General features: G+C 34.6%; 3 non-coding genes across 3 annotated transcripts; all 3 read right to left on the bottom strand.

Moving 5' to 3' along the window:
* Nucleotides 1-1252: 1252 nt before the first annotated feature.
* TRNAK-UUU (transfer RNA lysine (anticodon UUU)) lies at nt 1253-1325 on the bottom strand. The gene has a single exon. It is a non-coding gene; the product is annotated as a tRNA-Lys (tRNA).
* A 1957-nt stretch (nt 1326-3282) lies between these two features.
* Nucleotides 3283-3355, bottom strand: TRNAK-UUU (transfer RNA lysine (anticodon UUU)). The gene has a single exon. It is a non-coding gene; the product is annotated as a tRNA-Lys (tRNA).
* Nucleotides 3356-4031: 676 nt separating this feature from the next.
* On the bottom strand, nt 4032-4104 carry TRNAK-UUU (transfer RNA lysine (anticodon UUU)). The gene has a single exon. It is a non-coding gene; the product is annotated as a tRNA-Lys (tRNA).
* Between the last annotated feature and the right edge of the window lie 2187 nt (nt 4105-6291).

The following is a 6291-nucleotide window of genomic DNA, read 5'->3' as shown; positions in this document are numbered from 1 at the left end:
TCGCGCATAAATACAAAAACTCCCTAAGTTGTCGAATAATTGCCTTTGCAACACACGTGAATTAGCACCGTGACATGTTCGTTTTAGAAATGTACACACGTGGTTATTATATTTAGCACTAATGTTGTCATTTATATTCTGTCATTTTATTTTCAAACACATTATTTTTAGCGTCAAATTTGTAATTGTCACTACAATACTAGTACTTATACTTAAAGTAGAAGCCTACTCATGAATGAAAATACCAAGAATTTGTTCATTTTACAATAGATTGTACTTCAAGGCAATATAAGAATATTGACTTAAAAAAGTGCGGGGTCACCAGCCTTATTTCGATAAATTGATTGTTGTATTTTAGTGGAAAGTCGCCATTTTAGTAGTATAATATTGTTTTTAGCGTAGGTTCCTGTGACAGAGATATTATATGCCATATCTCAAAATCTAATTTACGTTCGAAGTTAACACAATGTTGCCGATTATTCCGACTTTTACAATGAAATATTCCGACTTTATCAACTATACATTAAATACATTAAAAAAACGTAAAAAGGAATTAGGAATTTGCTTAAACCTATTATATACTGTAAAATGAACTTTTGGCGATCCGCTCCGCTCCTTATAATCACTTTTGTCGTTGTGTGTTTGTGTGATTTCCAGTGTTTTCACGTATTATTTCTTCTGTGATTTTTTTGGCTTGGCCGATTTCTCTCAAACTTGGCAGGTAGGTCATACCTTCACCCTAGTTATTAGAACAAATATGAAAATTTGTTTTGGCCCACCGTTGCCATGATAGCCAAAAGCCAAAAAAATGATATCTTTTTTCATGATTACCGAGAAATTTGACCCCAAAGTTGGGATAACTTTCCCCAGCAACGGCTCTTAACTCCTCTGTGATTTTTTCGGCTAGGCTGAGGTAGGTCGTACCGTCACTAATTGGAAAAAAAACCTGGCCCACCACCACTGCCATTGCAACATCCAAAAACTGATTTTTGAATACTTTCGCCCCGAATGTATTATCTCCTACCAGTTTTGTAATAGCAGTGTTCAAATAATCATACTTTTTATTTTGGCTACGTTTTTTATTTACATTATTACATCTTACGAAAGACCCCTTGTCGACCTTCGTGATACGTAACACTGCACTGGGTCACCTGTTTATGTTAAGGATATTTTGGGCCTATCGACCCTATTGTCAACATTAACCCATCAATGCAATGATTTCTTTTTTTAATTGATCCACCTTTCAAAATTACGCCCGCTAAGGGGGTTGAACCCTTGACCTTGGGATTAAAAGTCCTACGCTCTACCGACTGAGCTAACCGGGCTGCTCAGGATCCCGACTTTTCGTACTCGATTGTCCCAAACCTCCATAATAAGTCAATGTTTTGATTTCTCACACGAAGGTAGTTCAAACGAGTCTTAAAGTAACTATCTATGAGCTGACAATGATTTGTATTTTTATGAGAAAACGTTTAATCTAATTCAAAGCATTAATTAAATACCGAGTTATTACAATGAAATGTTTGAATTGTTTGTGTTTTATTTATCTCAGCGATGCGAGCGAATAATATCAAGTTATTACAATGAAATGTTTGAATTGTTTGTGTTTTATTTATCTCAGCGATGCGAGCGAATAATATCAAGTTATTACAATGAAATGTTTGAATTGTTTATGTTTTATTTATCTCAGCGATGTAAGCAAACAATATCTATTTTCATGTGAACAACGTTTCAAAATTACGCCCGCTAAGGGGGTTGAACCCTTGACCTTAGGAATAAAAGTCCCACGCTTTACCGACTGAGCTAACCGGGCTGTTCAGGATCCTGTATTTTCGAACTCGATTGTCCAAAACCTCCATAATAAGTCAATGCTTTGATTTCACGCACGAAGATACTTCAAATGAGTCTATGAGCTGTCAATGATTTGTATTTTTATGAGAAAACGTTTAATCTAATTCAAAGCACTAATTAAATACCGAGTTATTACAATGAAATGTTTGAATTGTTTATGTTTTATTTATCTCAGCGATGTGAGAGAGCAACATCTGTTTTTATGTCAACTACGTTTCAAAATTACGCCCGCTAACGGGGTTGAACCCTTGACCTTAGGATTAAAAGTCCCACGCTCTACCAACTGAGCTAACCGGGCTGCTCAGTATCCTGTCTTTTCGTACTCGATTGCCCAAACCTCCATATTAAGTCAATGCTTTGATTTCACGCACGAAGATACTTCAAATGAGTCTTAAATTAACTCACTATGAGCTGACAATGATTTGTATTTTCATGAGAAAGCGTTTAATCTTATTCAAATGATTAATTAAATACCGAGTTATTACAATGGAATGTTTGAATTGTTTATGTTTTATTTATCTCAGCGATGTAAGCAAACAATATCTATTTTTATGTGAACCACGTTTCAAAATTACGTTTACGTTTAATATAATTCAAAGCATTAATTAAATACCGAGTTTTATTTATCTCAGCGATGTGAGCAAACAATATCTTTTTTTAAGTGAACCGCGTTTCAAAAATACGCCCGCTAAGAGGGTTGAACACTTGACCTTAGGATTAAAAGTCCCAGGCTCTACCGACTGAGCTAACCGGGCTGCTCAGGATCCTGTCTTTTCGTACTCGATTGTCCCAAACCTCCATAATAAGTCAATGCTTTGATTTCATGCACGAAGATACTTCAAATGAGTCTATGAGTTGACAATGATTTGTATTTTTATGAGAAAACGTTTAATCTAATTCAAAGCATTAATTAAATACCGAGTTATTACAATGAAATATTGAATTGTTTATGTTTTATTTAGCTCAGCTATGTGAGCAAAGAATATCTATTTTTATGTGAACCACGTTTCAAAATTACGCCCGCTAAAGGGGTTGAACCCTTGACCTTAGGATTAAAAGTCCCACGCTCTACCGACTGAGCTAACCGGGCTGCACAGGATCCTGTCTTTTCGTACTCGATTGTCCCAAACCTCCATAATAAGTCAATGCTTTGATTTCACGCACGAAGATACTTCAAATGAGTCTATGAGCTGACAATGATTTTTATTTTTATGAGAAAACGTTTAATCTAATTCAAAGCATTAATTAAATACCGAGTTATTACAATGAAATGTTTGAATTGTTTATGTTTTATTTATCGTTTAATCTAATTCAAAGCATTAATTAAATTCCGAGTTATTACAATGAAATGTTTGAATTGTTTATGTTTTATTTATCTCAGCGATGTGAGAGAGCAACATCTGTTTTTATGTCAACTACGTTTCAAAATTACGCCCGCTAAGGGGGTTGAACCCTTGACCTTAGGATTAAAAGTCCCACGCTCTACCAACTGAGCTAACCGGGCTGCTCAGGATCCTGTCTTTTCGTACTCGATTGTCCCAAACCTCCATAATAAGTCAATGCTTTGATTTCATGCACGAAGATACTTCAAATGAGTCTATGAGTTGACAATGATTTGTATTTTTATGAGAAAACGTTTAATCTAATTCAAAGCATTAATTAAATACCGAGTTATTACAATGAAATATTGAATTGTTTATGTTTTATTTAGCTCAGCTATGTGAGCAAAGAATATCTATTTTTATGTGAACCACGTTTCAAAATTACGCCCGCTAAAGGGGTTGAACCCTTGACCTTAGGATTAAAAGTCCCACGCTCTACCGACTGAGCTAACCGGGCTGCACAGGATCCTGTCTTTTCGTACTCGATTGTCCCAAACCTCCATAATAAGTCAATGCTTTGATTTCACGCACGAAGATACTTCAAATGAGTCTATGAGCTGACAATGATTTTTATTTTTATGAGAAAACGTTTAATCTAATTCAAAGCATTAATTAAATACCGAGTTATTACAATGAAATGTTTGAATTGTTTATGTTTTATTTATCGTTTAATCTAATTCAAAGCATTAATTAAATTCCGAGTTATTACAATGAAATGTTTGAATTGTTTATGTTTTATTTATCTCAGCGATGTGAGAGAGCAACATCTGTTTTTATGTCAACTACGTTACAAAATTACGCCCGCTAAGGGGGTTGAACCCTTGACCTTAGGATTAAAAGTCCCACGCTCTACCAACTGAGCTAACCGGGCTGCTCAGGATCCTGTCGTTTCGTACTCGATTGTCCCAAACCTCCATAATAAGTCAATGCTTTGATTTCACGCACGAAGATACTTCAAATGAGTCTATGAGCTGACAATGATTTGTATTTTTATGAGAAAACGTTTAATCTAATTCAAAGCATTAATTAAATACCGAGTTATTACAATGAAATCGTTGAATTGTTTGTGTTTTATTTATCTCAGTGATGCGAGCGAATAATATCAAGTTATTAGAATGAAATGTTTGAATTGTTTATTTTTCGGACTCTGTCTTTTCGTAGTCGATTGTCCCAAATCTCCATAATAAGTCAATGCTTTGATTTCACGTACGAACTCAAGATACTTCAAATGAGTCTATGAGCTGACAATGATTTGTATTTTTATGAGAAAACGTTTAATCTAATTCAAAGCATTAATTAAATTCCGAGTTATTACAATGAAATGTTTGAATTGTTTATGTTTTATTTATCTCAGCGATGTGAGAGAGCAACATCTGTTTTTATGTCAACTACGTTTCAAAATTACGCCCGCTAAGGGGGTTGAACCTTTGACCTTAGGATTAAAAGTCCCACGCTCTAACGACTTAGCTAATTGGGCTGCTCAGGATCCTGTCTTTTCGTACTCGATTGTCCCAAACCTCCATAATAAGTCAATGCTTTGATTTCATGCACGAAGATACTTCAAATGAGTCTATGAGTTGACAATGATTTGTGTTTTTATGAGAAAACGTTTAATCTAATTCAAAGCATTAATTAAATACCGAGTTATTACAATGAAATTTTGAATTGTTTATGTTTTATTTATCTCAGCGATGTGAGCAAAGAATATCTATTTTTATGTGAACCACGTTTCAAAATTACGCCCGCTAAGGAGGTTGAACCCTTGACCTTAGGATTAAAAGTCCCACGCTCTACCAACTGAGCTAACCGGGCTGCTCAGGATCCTGTCTTTTCGTACTCGATTGCCCAAACCTCCATATTAAGTCAATGCTTTGATTTCACGCACGAAGATACTTCAAATGAGTCTTAAATTAACTCACTATGAGCTGACAATGATTTGTATTTTCATGAGAAAGCGTTTAATCTTATTCAAATGATTAATTAAATACCGAGTTATTACAATGGAATGTTTGAATTGTTTATGTTTTATTTATCTCTGCGATGTGAGCAAACAATATCTATTTTTATGTGAACCACGTTTCAAAATTACGTTTACGTTTAATATAATTCAAAGCATTAATTAAATACCGAGTTTTATTTATATCTGCAATGTGAGCAAACAATATCTTTTTTTAAGTGAACCGCGTTTCAAAAATATGCCCGCTAAGAGGGTTGAACCCTTGACCTTAGGATTAAAAGTCCCACGCTCTACCGACTGAGCTAACCGGGCTGCTCAGGATCCTGTCTTTTCGTACTCGATTGTCCCAAACCTCCATAATAAGTCAATGCTTTGATTTCATGCACGAAGATACTTCAAATGAGTCTATGAGTTGACAATGATTTGTGTTTTTATGAGAAAACGTTTAATCTAATTCAAATCATTAATTAAATACCGAGTTATTACAATGAAATTTTGAATTGTTTATGTTTTATTTATCTCAGCGATGTGAGCAAAGAATATCTATTTTTATGTGAACCACGTTTCAAAATTACGCCCGCTAAGGGGGTTGAACCCTTGACCTTAGGATTAAAAGTCCCACGCTCTACTGACTGAGCTAACCGGGCTGCTCAGGATCCTGTCTTTTCGTACTCGATTGTCCCAAACCTCCATAATAAGTCAATGCTTTGATTTCACGCACGAAGATACTTCAAATGAGTCTATGAGCTGACAATGATTTGTATTTTTATGAGAAAACGTTTAATCTAATTCAAAGCATTAATTAAATACCGAGTTATTACAATGAAATCGTTGAATTGTTTGTGTTTTATTTATCTCAGCGATGCGAGCGAATAATATCAAGTTATTAGAATGAAATGATTGAATTGTTTATTTTTCAGACTCTGTCTTTTCGTAGTCGATTGTCCCAAATCTCCATAATAAGTCAATGCTTTGATTTCACGCACGAAGATAATTCAAATGAGTCTATGAACTGACAATGATTTGTATTTTTATGAGAAAACGTTTAATCTAATTCAAAGCATTAATTAAATTCCGAGTTATTACAATGAAATGCGTGAA

Source organism: Saccoglossus kowalevskii, chromosome 17 (genome assembly GCF_978046115.1).
Source record: "Saccoglossus kowalevskii chromosome 17, keSacKowa6.1, whole genome shotgun sequence".
Lineage (NCBI taxonomy): Eukaryota > Metazoa > Hemichordata > Enteropneusta > Harrimaniidae > Saccoglossus > Saccoglossus kowalevskii.
This window is presented reverse-complemented; position numbering and strand designations above follow the sequence as displayed.